Source organism: Anticarsia gemmatalis, chromosome 16, assembly GCF_050436995.1.
Source record: "Anticarsia gemmatalis isolate Benzon Research Colony breed Stoneville strain chromosome 16, ilAntGemm2 primary, whole genome shotgun sequence".
Taxonomy (NCBI): domain Eukaryota; kingdom Metazoa; phylum Arthropoda; class Insecta; order Lepidoptera; family Erebidae; genus Anticarsia; species Anticarsia gemmatalis.
Window position 1 is genome coordinate 5,238,460 of NC_134760.1, and position 27,925 is coordinate 5,266,384.

Consider the following 27,925-nt stretch of genomic DNA (forward strand, 5'->3'; position numbering starts at 1 on the left):
AGGTTTTCGACAATAGGAAGGGATTTAATATCCGATATCCCAATTTAAAAGCTTTTAAATTGAAATGATCAGAAAGAAACCCGATCGTATTACCGTCATAACTTCAATCATATTGAATAGCGCTCAAGTCATCTCGTTATCATGATCGCCACGTCGAAAGCAAGGCCACAGGGAGCGGTCAAGGGATAGCTGACACCACAACCTTCAACCCAGGACCTTGATGAGTCACTAAACCGATCAGCATTGTTCTGTGATATTGATCCTAACGACACGACTTGCAACATTACTAATTACAACTTTATACAGTTGCCCAATGTTAGGGTTGAACGGTGACGTTACAAAATAAAATAAATCGTTCAATCATTCGTTAATAGAAGACTACTACCTACAGGTGCGTCGAATATTTAGTTCATTTCATTATTTTTTTATTTCTATTTAATCGGTGACGTTTAGTGAAGTTCACTCTAAATTGATTTGATAGAACTCATAAGTAAGTCGTATTTTTAACAACACGTTCCACCAAATTAATTTTTATTAGACTTTAAATGAAATACGGAGTAATCTGCATTGATAATTCTTCAACGAAATCGATGGACAACCAAATAAAAACCATATAAACCAACCGATCAAAACTTACGTAAGTTCGTAATACAATTAATACACAAAAGCCAGAAGGCAGCCCTACGGCACATTGTTATGGCATGCGGGCGTTTCTATGACGTCTGTGTCAGGAGCATGCGCGTTTGCTTTCGACGGACTGTTACGTCTTATCTGATCATAACCATTTCGTAATTTAGATCTCAGCTCACGCATTTTGAACGAACTAAAATTCTTTAGCCGGCCTTGTCTTCAGCCATTTGTAATTTTTGAACACCTGATAAAGATATCGGTGTTATCTAAGCATCGAGTCGGTCTCACTTTTCCTTTTAGTTTAGTTATCAAGGCTTTGATTGTGATGATTAGGAATTTATATGTGGGTCGGTAGCTGTGTCCGTGTTGGAGATATTGAATTACCTTTTTATCTTTTCATTTGGTCATTTCTGATCTAGTAGTTATACTCTACAACATTTTATTCACATCAATAAATAATGACTCGATAAATATCCTATTGTTTTACGTCACTATCTACTGAAGAAGTCTCGATAACATTCGTAAACAAATTGCACTCCTATTTAACATTATTGACACAATCGCAAATCAATATTACCACTTCAAAATTCAATTAAACTTTCTAACAACTTTTAAAAGCTACTTGTTTAAAAGTATTGATAAGAGGTACAATGTACATGTATCGATAAAATTGAACGATTCGTGAATGTTTGAGGTTCAACAAAGAGTTCATTTATCATGGGATAACAAGCCAATGTAAGAAACAAAAGACCGACTTGTAAACGTTTATTTGTTAGTTATTGTTATTGATTTATCTATGGGTTTTCGACAAGCGAATATATTGTTGTATAATGTACAACTATTGTGTTATATTGTTTAAAAAAAAGGTGATGTATCGTCACGTATGCACGTATTTGTTGTAGAACTTGGCGAAAGTGGAACTCATAAAATGATAGGCAGATCTTACAAAATAAAGGATAGTTGTAGTTTTCAAATATTGTGTTTTGTAAATAAAATTATCTCTGCTTAAGCTAGTATGGGATCATTTAGATATATAGCGTAGAGCAACAAAGTATTTTATTTTCCTTTGAAAAACAGCCGGGATATAAAACCATGTAGAGCTGTATGATAGCCACGTTATGCCATATCAGCGTCGATTATGCCACATTGAAGCCCGTATTAAAGTCTAACCCTACTAAGTAAAGACAGAAGACATATGTCACAAAACTTTTTTGTTAAAATAGCTTTCTTTTTCATAGAATTCAACAAAAATGTTGTAAAAGTATCGAAAGATTTCCCGTCAAAGTGGCATTGCTATTGGATTACAGAACTTTATAAGGCGTGCCAGTGAAAAGTGGACGGTTGATACGCGTTTTTGTAACAATATCATATACGGACGCTATAACTGGATGACGATCGACTTTCTTGTGAGATACGATTTAAGATTGTTGTTTGATGGATTTCGTCGGCGGCCTTATTTAGACCGCGATTGTAATTGAAATTCTAAACAAAAAGAACAAACGGTCTGCTTTTTGACTTATTAAAGCTATTAACAGGTGGCCGGGGAATGTTTCACCGTTCGTTCTCATGCATTCAAATGTGCGCATGTAAGTGACTTTTCAATCGACTCTATATTACTAAGATTTACAATACAAATACGCTGTTTCCTTAGTTTAAGTCCACGACATTAATTAAATATATCTTATAATGTAAATTGTCAGTAGCTTGTAATTTAATTACGCGTACACATAACAGCCCTAATTTTAACCAGTGCTTATTAAAAATACGATCGTAATCACATTGATCAGCAATCAGATCAATATTAAACTTGATTTCTTTCTTTCACTTTTTGACCCTTATTGGCGAGTTGTTACGTAGATAACTTCCAATTTTCTTAATTAGTAAGTTTGCATACACAGTGCTCATTTCGTCATTACTACTTTCGTACACTGGCGGCCACATCATTTGTAACCAACAAATTATCAATTAATATTCATCTAGATCGGTATCTCTCGCTCGACTTTTGACTGCACAACATACCGATAGGAGATACGTGCCATAAGCAAATAGAGTTTTAATTAAAATATTTTCGATTTCACATCAGAAAATAACGGCTTATTATTTTACGGTCGACGGTTTACATAGTTTTGTACAGCTACAGTGTCAAAACTTAACGGTTATTGTCACTGGATAATTATCTTCTTAACATTTAGTTACTTGCGTGAGTCTCTCCAAAATGTTTAACTGTATTGCTTCATAGAGGCGAGTGATATTTAACATCAAAAGCCTGCTCTCAATAGTTGAACGACGAGCACGTTGCCGATTCATACTCGACCTCATATATTATTTATTCATCGTTACTTTTACAACGTCTATTCATATTACACGTTACGTACGTAACCATTGAGCTCATTAATTACGGGAAGATATCAAAAATAATATGGAGACCACCCGCGACCAGTTTATTGCGGCCTGCACTGTAATGGTATCAGGTTGCGTTTCCTAGTAATTCTTTTTGACTTTTATTTTACTCGTTTTATTTTTAAAAGTAATTTCTGGCCACAGTGTGGGAAACTTCGCCGGTTGTTTTTGAGTTATTACACCTGTTTATGATATTATAGGCTCAAATGGAGTACAGCAATAAAGTTTTATATTCGGTTATGATGCGCAGTAAATTAATTTATTTATCAACTTATAACTAGTCGCTGTATGTTATTTATATTTATTATCATTACAAGGTAAATTAATTTTGGTTATTAAAACTCATGGTGAAGGTTCAATAGCGATCGTATAATTCGGTAATCTAAAACCTATTTCATTATAATAATAAATAACCCACCATCTTTCCTTACACTCACACAAATATTTAAAATATCTCTCACATTCTAATCATCCTGTCTTTGTAAATTATCAAAACATTCCTATTTACATATTATATTGTCGCTCATCAATATTTATTCTTGAGAATTGAATTCTATCGAACATCGGAACATCCGATCTTTGATAAAACGCATAATGATTCAATAATTAATAATTCATTGCTATTAAAACGCCTATAAAATAGATTAGCATACATTTGTGGCGTTTTCCCACATGATGTCACTGAATCAGTGTTACATGAAGGTCATTACACTACAAAATTAATTCTCACGGGCGAAGCATTAAGGCTTTGATCCGTTTGAGATGAGACGTATTGTTGGCAACGTTGATTTACCGTTCGTTAACTGGACATTGAACCTTATGCATTACACAATAAGGTTTAAATCTGGAAAGAAGACTGTAGTATTGTGATTGTAGAGTCAACATATCTTGAAGGAATCAGCTGTCACTTCACACGAAGCTTTGGATGTCCGAACGAATGTCGGCGACACGTCGTATTATCTGCCGGGAATCTATAGAGAGACGTTAATACCTATAAATAAACAATGTAACTACCTGATCCGGCTGCGGCGGACACCCTGTATTATCTGCGAACAAAAAGTTTTAAAACAACAAAGTAATACTCGATCTGGAAGACATAACAGAAGTTTATTTAAAAAAAATGGTATTTACATTGCTATTGTCATAGCTACCAAAAGTTAATCAAAAATGGGTACAGCAAATTTTAATGATTGTTTGTGCTTTTTAATTTTAAGGGTGATTTTTTCTAAGCACCCCTTTTCTATCACAATCACTAACCATTTTAAAGTATATTTTTTATTCCTTAAGATACTCCAATACTTTGAATTGTTCATTAAAATAAATCCCTTGCCGTATTACTCGTACAACAAGAACCAAAACACAATCCCGGATCTACAAAAACAGTAACACATCAAACGTAAAACTACAAACGTTTACGCTTCACATTTCAGTCGAAAGCTGTCAAGGTTGTGCCAATAATAATTGACATATATGGACACAACTCACTTCTTTACCCACCCACGAAGGTTTTAATGCGCTCTCGAGATTACACCGTCGCATCGGAACACTCATTCTGTACCTTATTTAAGACATATTATAGTTAAGTAAATGAAATTTGCAGGATGCAAAGGGATTTTTTCACGTGGGTGTTTATGTTAATTGAATACCAATGACAGTAAAGCCTACAATCAACTGAACAATACATATTTTACTCGCAAATGTTGTTTAAGCCTAGTTGATGTTCACATTGTGGGATTATGCAATAAAGTGACCGTTACTTTCAGGTTTCCATAATTTAATTAAGTTCCAAGTAGTATTTACGTGCAGATACGCCCGTTTTAAATGTCATATTAAAAGTTCAATACAATCTTTTTTTTTAATATCACAAGTTTGATTGGAAAACTTACTTTACCTTTTACAACTAGCAAAAACTAGTATTGACAACGAAAATATCAAAAGAATTTCCATGAATTACGTTACTTAATTTTGTAATCAAGTCTAAATACTCCCCACCTACCGTTAAGCCATAAAACTGATGACGACATTCTACCTCACTTCATCATCATTAAAGATAATATTTACACAAATATCAACACGACACTAATTATAAATAAACTTACATTTCAAAAAGAAAAAAATAAACAGCCAGTATCATGGCGACCATAAAAAGACGCAACAATGAAAGTGAACAATTTTGATGAGTGCGCAAACGCAGAGTTTTTGGCGAACGCGATACTTTTCGCGCTTAATTGGCCGCCCAAATGAGCGGAGTGCCTTAATTTAAGCGAAGTTTAAGCGAAGCGGCTACATCAAAAGAGGCTTTATTTATTGTGCCGGAGAACAAGATTAGAGTTGACGTTGCTCCGAAGATAATTTTAATGGTGCGTTTGATGTCATGTCAAGTGTAAGATTCTCCTGTGCGTCGGTATTTTAACAAGCTTTTACATGTATTTGGATTATTTTTTGAAGATTTTGAGAAAGTGTCGTGTTGAGTAGAGTTATTGACATTTAATTTAAATTCCTTTCTTTAACACCTTAGTAACTAAATTCGAATTCAGCGTTAAATGATTCTTAAGAAAGATTGCAAAATCTTTCTGATGAATGATAGAGTTACAATTCGTTTCACATTACATCTTCACAAATCACAAAAGCATATCAAGATCTCGACTGACAATCTGCCAGCGCGCTAAAGCCTAAAACAAAAAATCTATATGTAACAATAATACGAGTGAAATATTCGGAGAACTAAAAAATGGCGAATGCGCGGGGGCCGGCGTCCATCACCATCTTGATGTATATTGTTTGATTCTTGATGTAGGTATTGTTTTAAAAGATTTACACTTGAGGCCAAGAATTTCAGCCACACTTGATTTAGGTTTTTTTCAATGGAGAATGTTAACAAATTTGGATTATTAGCTCTCCATATTCTCTGTTAAAAATAAAAAATACTAGTGAAAGAATTACTTTGATACGTCAATTAGTTTCCGATTTATAAGTAAAACAAGTTGTAACCGCGTGAATCGGTGTGACGTCATTGTACATTACCCTAAGTCTGGCTCACATAGTCTTTTTTAATAATATTTACTATTATTACACTTTAAATGTAATAAGCAGACGAAAACACAACAAAATACTGCATAAGCTATTACATCTACGGCTGTAGACTTGATATTAAGCTGGACGCGGCCCGCGCGGCATGGTGTACTATGACGTCACGCTGTTAGCGGGACTCGATATTTTTTGAAACTTTGAATGCTTGTAAAATCAAAACTACTTGGTATTTTTGACTAAAACAAAAACTAGTTTTCATGTACATGTACAGGCTTTACTGAGTCAAAATTTCAAGCGATTTGGCATACCTAGTAACATTCTCCATTATAGCAACAAATAAAGCTTGTTGGGATGCTAACTTCTAACTTAATTGAATCGAATCAAGAAAAAAACGTTTTTGACCACTTTCGCTTCATGATGACAAAATTCATTTACTAGGAATGTGAAGAAGTTATGATTAGTTAATTCTCGTGTAAATAAATACCATCAAGGTTCTAATTATATCGAATACTACACAATATTAACCATAGGAACCATACATCTTCAAACAATACATACAATTAATTAGTAGTAATATTTCAACATTATAGGTGGTGGTCAATAGGTCGTGTCCCGCAGTGTACGGCCGGTTTCATCACCGCTTGCCTCACTAATATCTCATTCACGCATACGTCACTCTCGTTACAATCTTTAATATCAGTTTTCGATCACGTTTGATCTCTGTGACCCTTGATTTCGGCTACCGTAAGCACGATTCTTTTACAAACTAGACAACCTAAATTATACCCTATTTTGAAGTGATAAAGGTGATTTTTAGATATGTTGTTGAATAGACGCGGAACGTTTGAAGCATCTCATGTTAACAATCAGAGATTAGTATGTTAAATAGCTGTGTCTTGCTGCTACGTTTGGCATTTTAGTATTGAATAAGAAAAAATAAATAACGAACTGATTGAAGAGATTGTTTGGGATCTACGTTCTTTTATTGTTTGCTGTGGGATTAAAAGTAGCATAAAGGAAAAACATATTCAAATGTTTTGTTTGTTGTATTTTTAATATTTGAACAGTGATTCGGCATTTTTGTTTTTCATAACGTCGGCATCGGTAGTTTGTTGAACATTATAAACATAGTAAGGAATTCTCGACTTTCTTTGCTGAAAAGATAGCCAGTAGTCGAGGCTTTCATGTCTAAAGTTTCGACGACTTTTTTATTTTTTCTAAAGATATTTACAACAAACAATCAAAGCCAATAAATAATCTTACTTATAATTTACTAATACAGTTCTACAAATAAACTCCACTGATAAAAGTAAAATACACTCAATATATTTACAAATCAGTTTAATACCATATTTGGATAAACATTCGACTACTATATTAACGCAAACACGACTCTAAATTTAACAAAAATGACAAAAGGCGAATCCCATTAAAAGTCCATTGGCAGACATTCTGATCGATGGTGCAATAAAATGATCTGGCAACATTACGTTAATGAATGGCGTATATGGAGCAACATCCTGTGAGGAAGCCAGACCCGTTCTCACTAATAACGGAGATGAGACTTAATGTGCCTCGTATTAATACGCTCTTACTTATGTAGAGCACTTAACATTTTCGGTTATTTTTAGACTTCAGTATCGAATCGTCGTTAAACGAAAGGTTTTGCGGTCATTTTATTTTGGGTAACAATAAAACTGATTTTTGTGATACAATATTTGGAGATCAAGGAATTGCTTCATAAGCTGACAAAACCTATGTATATGAATGTTTATACTTGACTAAAGGAGATTTTGTAATCAAAGTTTCTACGTGAAATATATAAAGTATTTGTAGTACACATAAATAAAACATAGAGCAGTCAGAACAAGAGTGAAATGATAAAATACAATATCATTTCATATCGACTACATTTACCGTGTCGCAATGTAAGCGCTCGTTGATGTCTATTGTATGGCGCAACGATCGTTTGTATGAAAATCAAATATTCAGCAAAATTATAACGACACAAGCGTTTTTTAACTTACCGATGTGAAATTAAATTAAAGTGAAAGTTGTTACATTAAACTTTTACCTACGTTAAGCTTTGTGTGTGTTCTTTTCATCGTGAGATGATTTCTACTTGAAACCTCTTTGGTACTTCCTTTAATTAATTAGATTACAGATATCTTCGTCTTAAATCAAATTATAAGTTTCAATTACTGTCGTAATTAAGTGTTTAATTTATTCGATATACTTTTAGTACCTGTTACTTTTAAAGATGGCTTTCGGATATAATTTGTAGAGAGTACAAACCTACATACATAATTCTAATTTCGAAATCAATTAAAACCGTATAAAAATAAAAAAAGCGTTTTAAATACTAACCTCTCGTTAAACTTGAATAAGGTTCTAATTTAGGTTTTTAAAGGCTTTTACAATTATTAAATATTTATCTCTTACAATTTAATCTATTTAGATTCATTTCTAATCCTATTTTTTACAAAACAGCTATATCTAAAACCTAAGCCTTTAATATCAAAACAAAGAGCGCCATTATTTAAGTTACATAAACGTAGCAGATATTAAATCATAGAGGCTTTGATATCGTGGATTCCTTATCATATATAAATCACTAATAGGAACAAATTATTCATGCGCATAGTAAGGAGGCGGGGGTCGTGCGCAGACCCCGCACTATCCGGCTATCTATCTGATGTATACGTCATACCGTCGGTAACCGATATCTTATAGATACGGTACTAGTATCTATATTTATAATATGTATACTTTATAAGGAGTGTTTGTAATAAACTTAGTTATGAAAATTTGCTGTGATCGTCTGACGTTTACCGGTGTTTTTTTACTCGTACCACTGTTTTAAGAAGAGTTTTTTTTCTCTACATACAACAAACATTTGTGTTATTCTACTAATCGTTTCTGTTTTAACAAATGTCCACCTTGATCGTTTTGTATGTTTTTGTCTTTTTGCTACATTTTAAAGATATATCTCAATTAAAGAAAATAAAGACACGTGTTTATGGGAACCACCAAAACTAAAACTAGTTTTAAAAATTAAAAACTATGTAACATTAAAATGCAACAGGTGCATTCTTAAATTAAAAATAGATACTAAAATACCTACCGTACAACGTAGTACTATTATTCACATTTAAATGTTAATCTTACGAACATTAATGTACATTTTATTCATGCGTACAGCAAAAAGTCTAATTTGCAAAATAAAATTCTTCGCGGCATACTTGAAGCTGTATAAAATGCTAACTGTTTTTATGACTAGCACATATACCTACATACAAGAATATTTATTTTGTTCCTGCATTATTTACGGAAATAATAACTATGAACATTACTACGACGCGGAGTTTTTTTAATGTTTTACAACGTTATACAATGAGAGAGACTTATTTTTTGGGTTCCGCAAAGATTTTTTACATGCGATCTACAACTACGATCTACTTTGAAAAACTTGATGTGGATACTTGTCAAAGGAATTAAGTAAACCAATAGCCCCCTTTTTAATCAGTTTAAGCATCTTTGTTGTTTCATTTATGACGATTACAGACTTCTTCATTGGTAACGCTTGTTTTTCTTGATTCCCTTAATGTCGTCTTTTACCGAACCATCTTTTTACTAAGTATTGTGCTTTGCGAAAATAAGATTATATGATGATGCGAGTTAATACGAAGTCGTCAAAAACATATGTTAATTTCTTCAATGTATGCGGAACCATAAGAATATCTAAGTCAAACTTTAAATCTGTCAGTTATAATAAGAACTGGTAAATCGGACAGCAGTTAGGTTTTTCGCCGGCATGCTACCGTGTAATAACACCGTCCATTTGTGCCAGACTGCCAGCCATATGGCGAAGCAGTCCGGCGCACTCTCGTCAAAATGTCGCCGGCGTAAGGACAGAAGAATAAAAAATAATGCTTTATTAACTCCGGACACTGTGATACAGTTTGCAAGGCTTTAAACTGTTCTATATTTAGCTTTACTAAAATGAAACTTTAAATGATAGTGATAATTCAAATTAAGTTTTGTTTTTTGTTGAATTATTGTAGCGCGTGTAATAATATTTAAGGTCGTTGATGTATATTGACATAAATTTTGGATAACATGTATGACCACTCAACTTTTGAGATTTATTTAATCAAGTGATAGCTACATTCAACTTTCAATACAATTTTACTGATTAAAGTTGTAGTTATTATTATTATATACTTTAGTTCGAAGTAAAGAATATAGCAATTTCGCATACTTGTGTTTTGCGCACTGTACATTAGGTAGGTTAACGTTAGTAATAAAATTGTGATGATTCCCAGAGCGGCGCGCGCAGCCGTGATCTACGACTCGACGACACTTCCTTATAACATGCGGAAAAAATTGTCGCAATACTATAACTTACATGATTTCCATGAAAATATCACCACTGAAATGCTCAACACGAGTTATGAGAAGTAATATAATAGTAGTCTTCCCCATTTTCATCAAAATTACTGATCCAAATTAGACAATATAATTTTTTTCCTATGACTCTACTCACCATTTTAATTGTTCTTTCTTATAATAACAAACAAGCTAAAACAGAATAAACATAATTGTATATAATATAAGCAGAATTACCGTGCCCAACGTGAATAATTAACTTTATTCAAAGTAGACGAGATGTTTACTTGTCGTAATAAAAACAACATTTGCATGCACAATTACAGAAGGAAGAATATCCAATACTTTGTCCAATTGCAATACAACCTGAAAAAAAGTACACGTAACTTCATTCCTTTTACAACTTAATGTGTGGGACTTTATCTACGCCCTGAATTCCTTAACAACATTGTCCATATCGAAACTGTAGTAGCCTGATCACAATTCCAGATTGTCATAAAATAAATACATCGCCATTAAAGCCATGAGATAGTTGTTTTTTCATCTCACTGACGCACCATTTTCGTCGATCTATATTAGCCTTAATATGACAAAGAATGCCTCACTTTACTTCGCAGAAACAATCCTTGAGACATTGTGTAACTGTCCTTAAATAACGTCATTAACATCTCCCTTATAAAAGCGATATATTGCGCAATGACAATCACTTTCGAAACTCATAAAAAGAATCCAAATGTGTAAGGACCCTTCTCTTCACTTTGCTCGTAAATGCCTCGACGAGTAATAAGCCCAAATGTGTAATTCGTAATCATATATCACCGCCCTACGTAAAGTGATGAATAAAAATATGAGTAATCCTTTTATCGTCAAACATGATACGAAAGTTTTTTTTATTACTTCTTATCAATGAAATAGCAAATGTCACACGAATAGAGAGCTTGGTAATGCTGACAGAATCTGATTTGTTTGCGGTAAAAGTAAAACTTATTTTTACCAAATAAAATTTAAATAAACAAACATGAACACAATTGTAGGAATAATTGTATAATTGTAGCGTAAAATATCATCGAACATGTCCTTATTATTGAAGAAAACCAAACAGCACACAACATAAGGCCACACACAAAGTATCTGGGGGCACGGAAGTGCCCCCGCAAGTCGAGCAAAAAAAGAGCGGCACGGCCGTAACATCCTTTTCTCGAAGCAATTCGGGCTATTTTTGACACCCCTATAATTTCGTTGTGGATAAAACAAGAAGCCTGGATTTTCAGCAACTAATCAGTCATTGTATAAACACGGTATATTTAAAATTTCAGTCAATTTGAACCAGTAGTTTAAGAATGACAACTTGTTAAAATTTTGAATTTTGTCACTCACTGATTCACTGACTCACTGACTCACTGACTCACCGATCATCAAAAGTCTAAGGTACTTCTAGCAGACTTAGAAGCTTAAAATTTTGAATACAAATAGGGTTTAGTGTCTTAATCATGGGAAAATTTTAATATTTTCTAATTTCGGTCCAGTTTTCTAAATACATCAACTGCAACAATAACTTTGTAATCCTATATAAATGTATAAGATTACAAGGTTACATTTGCAGTTAAAGAATTATTATTACTGTAGAAAATAAAATAAATAGGTGTAAATAGGTACCTACTATATGAGGCATAACGGGAGGGGGTATAGGGTGGGTATGGGTGTTTAGCCCATGAAACTGAACAACATTCCCATAAGAAAATAGGTTGAATTATGAAAAAAACGTCTTTCCATACAAATTGGACTTATGTTCGCTCTACAAAAAGAAGTGAGATGCCATCAAAAACATTCTGTAAAAACCTCGTCTCGCCGTAAAAAGTTGTGAGATCTATATAATACCAAGTCGATTAATCTATTTAGTCTCTACTTAAAGGACCTTCTGTCTTAAGTTATTACGTATGTTATTATCACGCCAATTTAAAAAAAATACCTTTAAAACAAATAGATCGACTTGGTCATCGCAAGAAAACACAAATTCGCCATTATTAACATTTCAGGAGCATTAACTTCTTGTCGTGCTGTGTAGTGTGATACATACTAATAATCAAATCATGCGATGGCCAGGTCGGTCTATTTGTTTTAAAGGTATTTTTTTTAAATTGGCATGATAATAACATACGTAATAACTTAAGGCAGAAGGTCCTTTAAGTAGAGACTAAATAGATTAATCGACTTGGTATTATATAGATCTCACAACTTTTTACGGCGAGACTTGAGGTTTTTACAGAATGTTTTTGATGGCATACGCAAGTTTACCAGAACAATAATAGCAGTCTCGTATCGAAATTCAGAGTAGTTCTTAATTATTGTTATTACATGTTAACCACGGGCCGCATACACATAATTGCATATACTGTATCATCTATAATCCAACTACAGTTTTGTTTTTACTCCATGATTTTCTACGACCTTGTTACCTAATATTTATAGTAGACATCAAGGGATGTTGCGTAAGTTTTATATGAATTTGAAACTGTAACTTTACTAATGGTGGGTTTGCCTGACATCTTGAGAATAAAGTTGCGAATTCAATATCTGTTTGGTATTTAACACTTGAATCATTGAGACTATAGTTGCCTTCACTATACAATATTCGTATCGATTAAAAATGTTCCTTTTTTTACTACTTTTAGAAGAAGAACATAATCACGGACCTATTTTTTGAGGACCTTTTTAATCAATCGTTACGGAAATAATGAAAAGTTTTATTATTTAGACGCATTACAAATAAGATAAGCAAATTCGTACTACGATTGTAAGAGCCTTGCACATCAGTAGCGAAAAAGAACTATTACTTTTAAACTTGCTCACTCCGCATCCTGTTTATTTATCTCAAAAGAAAACACCGTTACTCTATCAATGACCTTTATTAACTTCTATAAATCACTACATAGATAACGACGTCTGCTACTATAAAGAGGTTTAGCAAAAAATATTACAGAACCGTATTATTGCCTAAATACGTAATTAACAAGAACATTAGTTAGTCTATTGTGGTGTGTTGAATAACTTGTTGGCTAATATTGAAGCCTTAACCTACATCAAAATATGTAAGTGTTACATAGTGTGTCACATCAATCTTCAGTGGGGATTAATAACGGAGGCTCCCAGCGCCTTTGTGTATCGGAATCATCGTCTATTGTATCTGATATGTTATGTGATTGTACGTATGGGTGATACGGTCAGCTAACTTGCTTGGAGAATCTTTAAAAATGTTCTGAGTGCCAATACACAAAATGCAAAGGAATTTTATAGCCTCGAAAATTACTCTTAGCTATTATCTGTTTCAATAGATTTTCCTATTACTAAGCGAATTAAGCTCTAGTTTGTTTTATGGTGCCGGTTAGGACTAAAAATATACATGTTCCTTATAAGGTACGCTATGAAAATGATAATGCCATCAAAAACATTCTGTAAAAACCTCAAGTCTCGCCGTAAAAAGTTGTGAGATCTATATAATACCAAGTCGATTAATCTATTTAGTCTCTACTTAAAGGACCTTCTGTCTTAAGTTATTACGTATGTTATTATCATGCCAATTTAAAAAAAATACCTTTAAAACAAATAGACCGACCTGGCCATCGCATGATTTGATTATTAGTATGTATCACACTACACAGCACGACGAGAAGTTAATGCTCCTGAAATGTTAATTTGTGTTTCCTTGCGATGACCAAGTCGATCTATTTGTTTTAAAGGTATTTCTTTTTAAATTGGCATGATAATAACATACGTAATAACTTAAGACAGAAGGTCCTTTAAGTAGAGACTAAATAGATTAATCGACTTGGTATTATATAGATCTCACAACTTTTTACGGCGAGACTTGAGGTTTTTACAGAATGTTTTTGATGGCATCTCACTTCTTTTTGTAGAGCGAACATAAGTCCAATTTGTATGGAAAGACGGTTTTTTTTCATAATTCAACATATTTTCCTATGGGAATGTTGTTCAGTTTCATGGGCTAAACACCCTTACCCACCCTATACCCCCTCCCGTTATGCCTCATATAGTAGGTACCTATTTACACATATTTATTTTATTTTCTACAGTAATAATCATTCATTAACTGCAAATGTAACCTTGTAATCTTATACATTTATATGGGATTACAAAGTTATTGTTGCAGTTGGTGTATTCAGAAAACTGGACCGAAATTAGAAAATATTGAATTTTTCCCATGATTAAAACACTAAACCCTATTTGTATTCTAAATTTTAAGCTTCTAAGTCTGCTAGAAGTACCTTAGACTTTTGATGATCGGTGAGTCAGTGAGTCAGTGAATCAGTGAATCAGTGAGTGACAAAATTCAAAATTTTAACAAGTTGTCATTCTTAAACTACTGGTTCAAATTGACTGAAATTTTAAATATACCGTGTTTATACAATGACTGATTAGTTGCTGAAAATCCAGGCTTCTTGTTTTATCCACAACGAAATTATAGGGGTGTCAAAAACAGCCCGAATTGCTTCGAGAAAAGGATGTTACGGCCGTGCTGCTTTTTTTTGCTCGACTTGCGGGGGCACTTCCGTGCCCCCAGATTTATTATCATTAAGATACACCGATATGATACCACTTACTCATACATAAGAGTGTACCCAAAGCATTACAAAATAATGTTTTGCAATAAAAGTTTAGCTCGGCACGTGCCAAAGCTCGCATTCTTAATCATCCGTATGTCAGAAGAAGGCGCGCCGCGTCTCGATTTTTTCAATAGCCAACAACGTAATGGAGCTCACAAATTGTTTGTACCTTTGTTTCGCTATTCGGGACACAAATTCATTGATGCACATACTGTGTACGAAAATATCCATCTTGTTAGGCAACCGTATCATCATTTGTTATGAAACAGTCGACGGCGTGCGGTCGGTTTGATCGCTGTTTTGACTGCGGACACATTGAGCCAATTATTTTTTGTATGCCACAAGTCACAATAAAAAGAAATATTTTGATAGCTATATACAAACGCGAAGTATATTTACTAAGGAATTTGAATGTTATGATCGCGTGTGTAGTAGCCAAGTAGTAACATAACATAGCAATTATTTCTTACATTAATAAGCGCTCCATAAATGTTCAATTTAAATGTTACCTCCTTCAAAGTGTATCGCCTATAATTAACCCCACCGATTTCCCCACTAAATGTCGGCTCGAACCTAAAATTTGCATAAAATTTAATACGGCGTTAACATTTATTGAGTTCTACGCGGCTATTCTAATTTTTCGTTTAAGGAAGGCTTTAATCATGAATAACAAGTCGGGTACAGTCAATTGCAATTTTGCTCAGCTGAAGTTGTTATATTTGGGCATAAAAATACAGTAAACAAATTTAGTTCAGCGTACAAGTATGTTAAGGCAGCTAGTAGTTGTATACAAGTGGCGTAATAAAGCTGGCACCCGCAGCGGCGCGGCGTGCGCAGGCGCATCGTAAACCGCGTCGCTAATCGATTCCATGCCTATAAAGAAATTATTTTCCGCTTATGCGAATAAAATACGTTTAGCGCTCACTACCAGTATATAATTTCATCAACGTAAACTAGCTTTATAACCGTTTTATCATTCATTTGGGTTTGCTACTACAGTTTTCTAATTATACTTTAGGTTTGTGAAAATGACTATCTTGGATATTTCATTTCTATATGCGACAATAAATAATTTTAAACTTTCATTATATGTTGTCATAATTAAAAACAAGAGTAGCAGACTAACACTTAGATTTAAATGTTATTTATGTTTACAGAGAACAGATAGAATATAATAAATTCAACTTAAGAGGATGCGATTAATAACTTAGACATTAAAGCAACTATATTATTCGTTTCATTGATAATAATTTGAAAAATAAACACTTTACGACTGAGAAAATAATTAGCGATGAATATTTACGACCATTGCAAATGAAACTTGGAACATCTCGACATTTGTAACAGCTGTTTTGCTGTATACAATAATTTATGAGATAATAAACGAAATCGTTAACTAAAAAAATACGACCCCCAGTATATTTGAAAGTGTCATGTCACGTAATCTTTGTTCTTCAACAATGTTATTGAGGAAAAGTGGCATTTTTTATTTGGGGACTATAAAGTTTGTTGTCGTGAATCAGCGGGTTGTACGACAATGCAGGGCTCGCCAACTATTGCCAACAGTTCACAGTTCACTCGATCAATACTCCGTAGAATTCTATGTCAGTCAGGATTGTCACGATGTAACTAATTTGTGATTTCGTAATACCACGAAATAATTGCGGATCTCTGTAATAAGAACAACATTTTGGGGACGTCTAGAGCGACTCTTGCGCAACTGTCGAGGAATCAGATGTCGATGATTAAGTTAGTGAGCCTTATTATTGGTTAACAACCGTTATTACATGTTTCGTCGACTGTCATTATGTATGGACTCACCGCTTTATTTGTCATCTAAACCTATAGGTATATTTTATTGGCAATTATTAGCTTGAATGAGAAAGCGTCTGCTTTTACATGACGTTGGTGTCGCCTCGGGTGATGCTTAAATAACATGTTTTGGCATCCGTCTCTTCTTTTTAAAGCCTCTTTATTTATCTAAAATGAATGACGAAGATACATATTAGTGTATTTTGCTTTCTGTTAGTCTAATGTGCGGTTTATTTTGTTACAGTGTACCAATACCGCCGCCAAGCTGACTACCGCAAATGAGATTATACCCAGTTACCACGTCGAAGCGCTAATAGGTAAGTTTATTTATTTCTACAGCTATATAACTTCAGTTAACTGCGCAACGTACAACATGTTTAAAATCTAATAATTCTCGTTTAAGTATCAATTACAGAAAAGCAACACGTTTATATTACTATACTCCTTACACAGGAAATATAAAGGCTCTACTGTTTTCATTAACCATAATACGATTCTAAAAGTGATTATATTTAATAAACTTAATAGTATTTCATAGCTTTTGTTTTAGTACGCATAAGTGACTGTATTGCAGAAAAAGTTTAGCTCGCAATTTTAAGATATATAACGATTTTATACTACTTTTACAACATTAAAACATCCTTACGAATATTATTTTTGAACTAATAAAACGAATCTCTAAATATAGCATCATTTCTTCATAGCTCAGTTTGTCATCCAAACAAAATGAATAGGAAATTAATGTGAAAATAATTTCTATAACGTAACCGAACAACATAAAGGGCGATGGGCAAACTTTATAATGGCTACCAGAGCTTATTATAATAAAACGTGGTGGGCCCGACGGGCTCCTACACGGTTTGACCTCGGGGGCTGCGATTAGTCGGCTACTAGACTAGAGGTACCTTCTTGTAATACCCCGTAACATGCCACACTATACATGTAAAGAAATACTGAATGCGCCATTTGTGGAATGCAACGATAGCATGGTTTTAGGAATAGGGCTGTTTTTTGAAAAAGTGATTTATAATTATGTATTCTTACTTTTGAAAAATGGGTGTGATCAATATATTTAATTTTGAGCAATTTGATGATTTTGTACTGAAAAATTACTTCAAGTATATTACTGCAAAACACAAAACACACAAACAATTGTTTTTTTTTCGTTTCAAAAGCAGTAAATACTATGTTTAAAAAAGTTTAACTTAAGTTTATAGGTTTGTAGTGTCATAATGTTTACAGGCCCTTGCACAACGGGTCAGCCAAATTATGGTGAAGTACACCGTGACATTGTTCTCAAACTATAAAGGTTTGTAAGAGTAATCACGGAAAGTGCCAAATTATACTTTCTAAGAGATCGAGGGCAAATCAATTGACTTGTTTTATTCGACGATTTCTTAACCGAATGAGGAAAATAATATAAACAGTAGTCGTGATCTAATCATCTCGAGTTTAACAGTTATCAATCATCCGAAATCATCTTCGTTTAACGATACATTAAATTATTACTTAGATTCCATCGGAAAAAGTATTTTTTACTTAAGGATAATATGAACAAAATATTTTGCCCCACTATCTATTTTTATACCAAAAAAAGCATATTACTTAAATACTGTGTACAATCAAATTTTAATACACAAATCCTTTCCAAATTACAAACTAAGTACGCGATCTTAAAAAACTACTAGTAAATGCTACCTCATCCAGTGGTATCGGTGGAGGATATATCGTCGGCGACTGTACATGGAACTGCGCACGCATTACATGCTCCGATATAATCGTAGCAAACGACCGCCGTAGAGAAATTTTCCTAGGAGCGCCGTTTTCCATCTTAAATCTGTATAAATTAGAGTAATTTGCATTACGAGCACTTTATTTTTATTGCTGCTCGGTTTATTTTAAATGATTCACCCTTTTTATACTGCCTAGCTTTAAGTGAACTTTTATACTGCCTTTATAGTCGTCTATATAGCCGGAAGTTTACTATACACTACTACTCAAAGAAATTTGGCGTAACATTGTAATAAACTTTTAATATCAAGTAAGCAGTAGATATACTCTATTCTTACAAATAAAAAGTATTGTTTAAAAGATTCGGTCTTTAAAGTCCTACAATTGCAGGGCAATCTACATATGTATACACAATCTTCATTTTTATATCTTACCAAAAGACCGGTACAAAATTACATACACAATAAGTATCAATCCATAAAATTACACATAATAAAAGAACCAAGTTATGTAGTAGCGTATCATTGAGTTGAGGTCACGTGTTAATTTGGACACACGTCTCATAATGAAAGATAGTCACGCACTCGTGATGGACAGAACAAAATGTATTAGAACAAATTCGTTTTAAATTATGTGCAAACATACAGTAATTACATCTTAAGGCTTCTGATATTATTCGCTTTTAATTAATGTTTAAAAACGGGTGCGTTGTTTTAATTACACGTTTGGTTTGATGAGTTAAGTGGCTGTCAGACAGACGATCTATTCAGAGCAATCAGTGGTTATTTTTTGGTTCTGTTGTGGCTTCGTGAAGCTTTACTAAATAGAGTCTGCGATGCGCGGTAATTTCCGCTTCGGGGCAATGAATGAAGATTTTTATTATAAGTAATAATTAATGAAAATGTAGACCAGAGAACTAAAGGTTGTTATCTTCACATTGAAGATAGTGTTAGAATTATGAAAGCCTTTACTGTCTTGCTATTATACGCATAATAAATTAATTATCTGAATCAAAGATTTCTATCACCAGCGGTTTACTGTACTATTTCTAATTTCACTTTGTTACGACAATAATATATACCATAATGGTAGGTAAAGTTTCTCAGAGTGCGTTTTGTTCGATAGATCGTACGATAAGAAGAGAACTACGATAAATAAACAAAAGTCCTCTTCCTACTATTAGTGTGTACCTTCGACATTGATCACTTGTATCGCTCTCAATATCTACGCAAACGCAACACGGAAACAGTAGCCCATTTCCGAGGTACTACTACACACACAACTTACACACAATAATTATACAACTAATAACTATTGATTGCATCTCATAATAAATTATCCACGCAGTATGTTTGACTAAACGTTACCAATCTCGACATGACATGCTACTATTAATTACTTTTTATAACAGGATGCCAACTAATTGAAAAGTAATTTTCATTAAACGCTACGAAATTGTCCATTCAAATAACCAGTCATAATCGATCATAAAATTTTCATGATTCAATTTAGCCGGCTCATTGAAAATTGGCACGTCGGGTACTCAAGGTTGACGAAAAATGTCAGTTTGGTATTAAATAAGAAATATTTTGCATTAGTTTGGACAACTGTTGTTGATAGAGTGCCTGTTTTGAGGTAATGCAGCTTTACATAATCGATTTAGATTTGTAGTTTCCACTTGTCATGCTTAAACTTTATGCAAATAAGGGATTATTCATAATTTGAACATTCATTCCGAGCCTGAAATGCCATATACTATTATCCAAATAATGCTAAAAAGTAACTCGAAGCTGCAATGCTTTTTACTATCAAATAACATAAAAAGCAGAATAACAGATAGAGTTTGCTCTTTAAACCTTATTAATTCAACTCCGTAGCCTTTCATTAGTCATGGTTTTTCATCAATTCGCCAATCTTTACTCAAAACCGATAAAATAAGAATCAAAAGCGCGATTGCAAATATAAAAACATGTACAATAAGTATACAAAACCCACAGCGACTGAGCGCAACAAAACTAGCACGTCCGAAGAGAAGCGTTAATAGAAAATAAATTATAGTTAGCTTACAACCAAGTATTTTATTAGCAAGCCTTACAGTGAAACCGCCACGGGTTAACCATTCAATGCAAACGATAAACCGCCTATCGTTACGTTATTTATAAATAATATATTATGCACAATGATTATTTTGAAGTTTAAATCAGGTTTAGTAAACGTTTGGTTCGTTTTATTCGCGATTATCTACGTAAATCGAAAGTTAGTTCTTGCTTCTTGATTTGGATTTTCTGTTTAATTGTAGTGCTAGAGAAAGACTATGCTTTATTTTTCTTCTTATTTTTTGGAAATGTTCAAGTTAACAAAAACTTGTAATTTGAAACGGTGTTCAGCTTTCGGTTTCCTGTACAGGTGCGGGTCTATAAATTGGTCTACAAAAATACCTACCGTTATTGTAGTAGGTCCTACAAGATTGACTTAGTTCCGCTAAAGTAATAAATTCAATAGTTCAATATCAATACCGTTGAGATGGATAGTTATCAAACAACAGCGAGAATCTCAGCCCACTTTCGTTCGATACATCGCGAAAGCAACGGATCTAAGGTATTTGCGGTTGCCTACAATTGAATGTTACGCGCCTTCACACCACTACAACGGGTAACTAGATCGATTTCAACTCGAGACATCTCGCATAATGTATAGTGATGTATACTTTAAATCACGTAGATATCTACTTATCATAATAAAGTTTTGATTGTAACAGTTCTTTTTACTTACCTTGAGAAGGAAAAAGATTTTAAGTAGCTATTATAAGTCCGAGTAAGATCTTATTTGAATACTTAACACGTGAGACTAAACTAAGTCATCGACCAACTAAAAAGTTACTAATTACTTAAAGACCTAGAAACAAATATTTTTAAAATATTTATACAATACCTGGAGATTATAATTTGATAATTATCAGTGAGGTAAAGCCCATTGCATGATCGGGCGCTTAATAAAAAAGGTAAGGTAATCCGCATCTGCTATGACTGTTGCACAAACCACTTAGTTTTTAGGGCTCGTTGACAATAAAGAGACGAGACGAGAGAGATTAAAACGACTTCACGTAGTAGGTACTCACTATCAGAAGGAATCTCAAACAGTTGTATATTAAGATCACATCAAAACACATAATTTTCGCGCGTACGACTACTATCTGTCATCACTATAAGAGACTTAGATAAAAACTTTCTTTTTTATATCGTTCGGTGACAAAATTATAGTAGCAATATCAAGCATGACTTATTATTTTCTTGGTAGGTTTATGATATGTTTATTTTTCGTATCTTATCCAACATTATAAAGTTTAATGCAATTTATTTATTTAAATTCTACCACATCTCTTTTCTTTTAATATGTAGTTGTAGATAAAGACTTAAAATGATCTATAAATGGTTTACCTATTAGGAAAATACACTTGCACTTGTTTGAAACTGGGTGTAAATATATGATTATATGTTGTATTTCTAAATAATATAACATAAAGTATTACACTATATTAATAAATAAAATACAGAGCTTATTTAGACATTTCGGTACGGTTACACACTGAAGCACCAGTTTCATAGCATTTAGTATTATAATGCAACTATTTAGATTCCAGATAAAGTCATTGAGGGCGTCAAAATGCGACTAGTAACATTAAAATATGTTAATATGTAAATGTTGATAGATAAAAGAAGGTTGTAACATAGTTGAGTTAAAGAGGTACAGTGCGCGGAGTGCGCAGACGCATGCACTCACACAATTTATCGTACAGGACTTTGGTTACGTCGTGCCTGCGTTTTACGTCAAAAAACAAATATGTACTACTAGCTGACCCGCGCAACTTCGCTTGCGTCACATAAGAGAGAATGGGTCAGAATTTTTTACGTTTTTGTAACACTTTTTACTGTTACTCTGCTCCTATTGGTCGTAGCGTGATGATATAAAATATGCTTTTTTTTTTCAGGAAAAATATTCTCAAAATTATTTATATCTCTTAATATAACGAAGTCGCGCTAAGGCATATCCGCCATTAAAACAGTTGCCATGACAACGGAATTTTGTTATTTCAATGTCATTATAATATTGGTTATTCGCGACTGCGTTCGCCACTTGAATTTTCCCGGGAAATGCGTCATTTTCCCGGGGTAAAAAGTAGCCTATGTCCTTTCTCGGGTATCAAAATATCTCCATACCAAATTTCATGCAAATTGGTTCAGTAGTTTAGGCGTGATTGAGTAGCAGACAGACAGACAGACAGACAGACAGACAGACAGACAGAGTTACTTTCGCATTTATAATATTATAAGTATAGATTGCTATACTTGCTCTACTTTATTATTGTTAGTATAAATATGTAATTGACGCTACTTTCTTAAGGCCCTAGTAGTTCGTAATTAGGAACAATATAATAAAAAAAAATATTGGGAATTGGAAGATTTAGTTATAATTCCAGTATGTGTAAATCAGATTTAATTATTACAGATTCTTACGCAGGCCTGATTAACTTTGTGTAACGACTTCTCGGTGCAAGTTTCTATGTGATAATGATGCGTTTAATTTCTACTAAATATTTACCATAAAATCCGTTTCATTTTACGTGGTACTTGCTATAAATGTGTCGAAATGCGAGTACCACTAGTAAAACTAGTTCCTACAGTTCAGTAGCAACACTTACTCGTTTCAATACCAATAATTGCTAATTTCCTTTAATACAATCTCATCTAATTGTACGTCGGAATGAATGAGCCCGATTTATCTACGATTTTAATTTGAAATTAGACTTTCTTGAAACGTAATTAAGATTAATTTTCGATTACGTTTATGCGTAGTTGGTAGCAGCTTCTTTTGCGCAGTTAAACGCGAATTAAGAATAAAACTTTCGTGGAATTAGTTTCTATTTAATTAAGTTAATGTGTTGAGCTAACCTCTCCCTCATTACGGGACGAGACCCTTGCCCAGCAGTGGGATATTAATGGGTTAAAATTTATTTATTTTAATGTGTTGAAAAGTAGTTTTACTATTAATTTTGTGCATATAAAATGATATGGATTTTTTAACAACATAAAGTAAAATCTGTTATTCTCTTACCTAGCCTTCCAAATGTTCAAATCACTCTAAAATAAAACTTAAAACTTAACGAGATTATACACGTACTTTCTTCACTTATTTTAACAGTTATACCATTTTATGTTCTTAATAGTGTACGAAAATGTTCTCATCGTAGTGCGAGGCGCATAATTTTTCTCTTTTTATCTCGTCTGCAATCATAGTGTTTACTTACATGATTACGCACAACTTTGTATGTAGGTGATTATTTCTTGAGAAACTATAGTATAAGTGTGTAAAGTATATCGCAAAAAGTCGAGTTTTATCACAAGTTAGAGCTGTTTTGAAATATACGTAAATAAATTTAGTTTGTATAAATATTTTATGATTATTAAACCATTTTTAGAACCTATTGCTCTGCTGCTATTTCGCTTTAGTTAGAATTCTTATTGCTCTTCTTTTTGTCTGTTCAAAGCAACGAGTAATCTTAACAGTTGCGGTCATGTGACAACAACCACAAATAATATTTTACTCAAATTACTCATTAAAATACATCGACATAATCGTTCACGATCTGCATTTACATAAAATTGTTACCCAATTACATCTGCGATCCAATTTAAATTACAAAATTAATTAAAATTCGTTCAACAGTTATTTATAACAGCAACAACGGATAACATACCTCTTAAACATTTACACTTAAACACGCAACTCGCGTATCTCATTTTAACCGACATTACCTTATTGATATAATTTCGTACATCACTATATTAAACTGAGAGCAAGAAAATTACGTTTTGAAATCGCAAAACCGCGATTGAACACGTCAAATGCATACATAATAGATTTTATTGACCGGCCCCAGATTAGTAGAGATATCTTGTTTAAAATGAGTACACTTATGCCGCTCCAATTATCGTATCGCATCAGTAAAAGTCGATATTCTAGATAGAGTCTCGATAACGACGTGGCTTCGACAACTCTATACGGAGGATGGTTGTCTACACTGTTTATAAAGTTTCACTTCTCTTTATTATACTCGCACTTCATATATTTGGCAACGAGAGCGGTAAATAAAATACAGAAAATCGTGAGTGGAGTAAACGTCTGACTCATACAATGTGGACGATGAGTCGGTCGTCTTTAAAGGATTTATAGAAGCTTTTTCCTCTTGATAACTTCGCGAACGGTTTATTTAACTTTCATATTAAAGGACTGTGTAAGACTTATCATTTCGTTTCTTAATATTGCGCAAGTTTGTACCTTTGCTCTTTTCTTAGAAGATTTCCTATAGTTGTCTTTGAATACGATTTCTTCAAGTCGTATCTGTATCTAATTGCTTCATTGCACATAAACTATTTTATGTGCCGATTACAATAAATACCAATCTCCACTTTAAATGTGTTCATCAAAGTTTTCCCGAGAAACATTATTAAGAACGGATGCGTCCACAATTATAGGCAGGAAGTTAGACAGTTTTCCTACAAATATGTGATGCCAATTTACTTCAAACACAGCTCGCTCTACTAGTAAAACCACTCGCATAATTGGCCATTGAACACAAGCAACTTACGGTGCTCTTAAAAACCCTTTAGCACAATTTAGTTCCAATAAAAAAACTTTTAGGGCAGACATTCTAATGGAAACCGTAAATGCGACATTAGAAAATTCTGTTTCATCACGTGTAACAAACAATTCAAAATGATCGTTACGTGATCGGACCTATTCGACTATAAATCGGACCACTCACGAAGTAAAGCGAGACACAGAAATCGATGCCTTAAATCACGAAGCACTCACGCGTAAAGTGACTGGTAAAAAACTTTATCAATTTTCGTTTTTATCGATTTGCTTTAATACAATTTACCGAAATCACAGAGGACTTTTACCTCCATTTGCGCGAAAGCCAAAATAAACGTCGATCGTTTCCAGATACGAGGGTTTGTGGACCTTTTAAACTGATTGGCGGCGCTCCCGAGCTCATTACATTTAATTCTCTATTTAAAAAACAATTATGCAATTAAAGACACTTTATCTCTAATTAATGTTTTCTTATGTACTCCGGGAATAAGACTAGGGATAGCTTAGAAAAAGTAAATGAGCCAGTATTATAAGGCGCCAGTTTTTTACCAAATGAACATAGTGAATGGTAACTATGCCTGGACTCCATTGACATCTTATAAAAAGGTTTCTTCCAGCAATGTTTGAATGGTAGAAATGTCATCCACATAGCTTTTTATCGATCTACTCATTATAATGCGTTTATATGCAGCAGTACTTAAGATTATCACCATCATAACAATATCTACGTAAATGTTGTAATATTTGACAATTATAATAAATATAAAACAAGTTATCGAACAATCTACTCAACCCGACACTACACGTCAAGCCCATCAAATTCGATTTGCACTACACGATTACCTCGGGAGGATTTAATCTCCTCCCTTAATCATTATAATGATCGTAAAACCTTCGATTTACTCCTATCTAACGATGCCAATAAGGATCTATGTTATTTAAATGTTCTATTTGACTGTAAACCGTTATACGTTGCTAAATGTGTTTGATTTGATATTATAACTAAATGACTTTAAAATATAGTGTATGAAAGATAATTATGATTAATAAAATGGTCCTATTTGTGTCAAGGCAAATAATCTAACTATGATAAACGGGCAATGACAATGTTAGACTTAGGGACTAAGTTTATTTCGTAGGTAAGATCTAACGTCTGCGTTAGATGCGCAGTCGTTCTGAACGAATTCACGCATCACATGAACGCAACAGAAGCATTTCAATAGGTCAATGTGGTCAACGTAATCAAAGCAGATAGTCTGGCGAGAACATTTTTCTGCATGCACTAGTGTTATGTATAGATGAGGTATAATGTTAGCGCGTGCTCGCTCAGTGTGTTAGAGCACTTATAACGGCTCGGCTGGTCGGGTGCGCGGGCGCGGCGCGCGCAGGCACGCGCGCGGAGAGAGCATCAATTACCGGGTCGTGATCGCTCCCGCACTACAACCAATATAAATAAAAGCCGGCCAGCACACGCCACCAACCGACCACAATTTCACAGTGGCGCAATTGTAAAATGCTAGATCGAAAAGGTCTCGGGTTCAAACTGCTTATCTTTATGTCAGATGTATTCCACATAGAGGTTTAATGTTCGCGGCTGACAGATACGCTTTCCGCGCCGCACGTGCCGTTTGAACTTTAAAACAACCAAGGTCTACAAGTCTACTTTGTACTCATGCAAAATTTTGTAGTTAAGATCACGTAGTAAAGAGAGAAGTATGGATGACTGTATGATGGAGACAGTTCAGGTCGTGAGTGCGAGTGACGTTAGAAGTGGCACGCGCCCATCGACGCGTCACGGCGTTTGGTTGGACCGCACAAAAACGTCCAGTGAAGCGCGTTGCCGGCTCATTCTTCTATTTTTCGCGGCGCCTCCGTCCCATTTTCCCTTTCCTAACAATGGCCTCGGTCACGCACAGCGTTGATAAAAGCCGGATTGATTCGCTTTCGCTTCCCCGGCGGCGATGTCGCAGCCGATGACGACACGAACAGCCCTTGCGGTAAACCCAGACGCTGTGAAATCAGCCTAACATTCTTTGTTTTGGAACAAACTGCTTTGTATCTCAGATATAAACCTGTCACATATATAACTTGGCTGCCTGAATAGTACTTATCTAATATAGATCTTGTGCTAAGACATTTTGATGTAGACAGATTAGTACAAGCAGTTTAGTTAAGTAAGACAACATTAATTTAACCCGGTGACGGAATCAACATCTCTTCTTTATGACTTAACCCACTTGTGTCGCAACCCGCGATATATTTCTTTTTTAATATTAACGTAAACATAAAACTGAAAGTTACATGAATAAAAGACTGTAAAACGTATATCTTAGCGAAACCTCAGAGCTTATTCATATTTTATTGGTTTCAATAAAACCTTTTTTATTTCATAATCAAGAGGAAACATTAAAAATTGTTGCGAAAATGTCGGCCGATTCGCGAAAAAAAAGAAACTTTTAATTTATTATTGCGATTTGTCGGATATATACGTCAATTGTGTCGTTAGTCCTTATCGGCGTGATTAAAAAACGTCAAACGGGGACTTAAATGTCGGCATTTCGGTAATTAAACTCGATAAAAGGAAAGAACGTAATATTTTAGCGTCGTGTGAAATGGACCTACAATATCATCGTGTGAAGTACACTTACAATAGTATC

The 27,925-nt window shown here is 33.8% G+C and overlaps 1 protein-coding gene across 1 annotated transcript in view; it reads left to right on the forward strand.

Annotated features, from left to right (window-relative positions):
• LOC142979553 (transcription factor hamlet-like) overlaps positions 1-27,925 on the forward strand; it is a 92,661-nt gene that overhangs the window by 21,266 nt on the left and 43,470 nt on the right. The window contains exon 2 of the mRNA XM_076124545.1: positions 17,128-17,200. The gene's annotated coding sequence lies outside the window, so the exon portion shown is untranslated. The remainder of the gene's footprint in view (positions 1-17,127; positions 17,201-27,925) is intronic.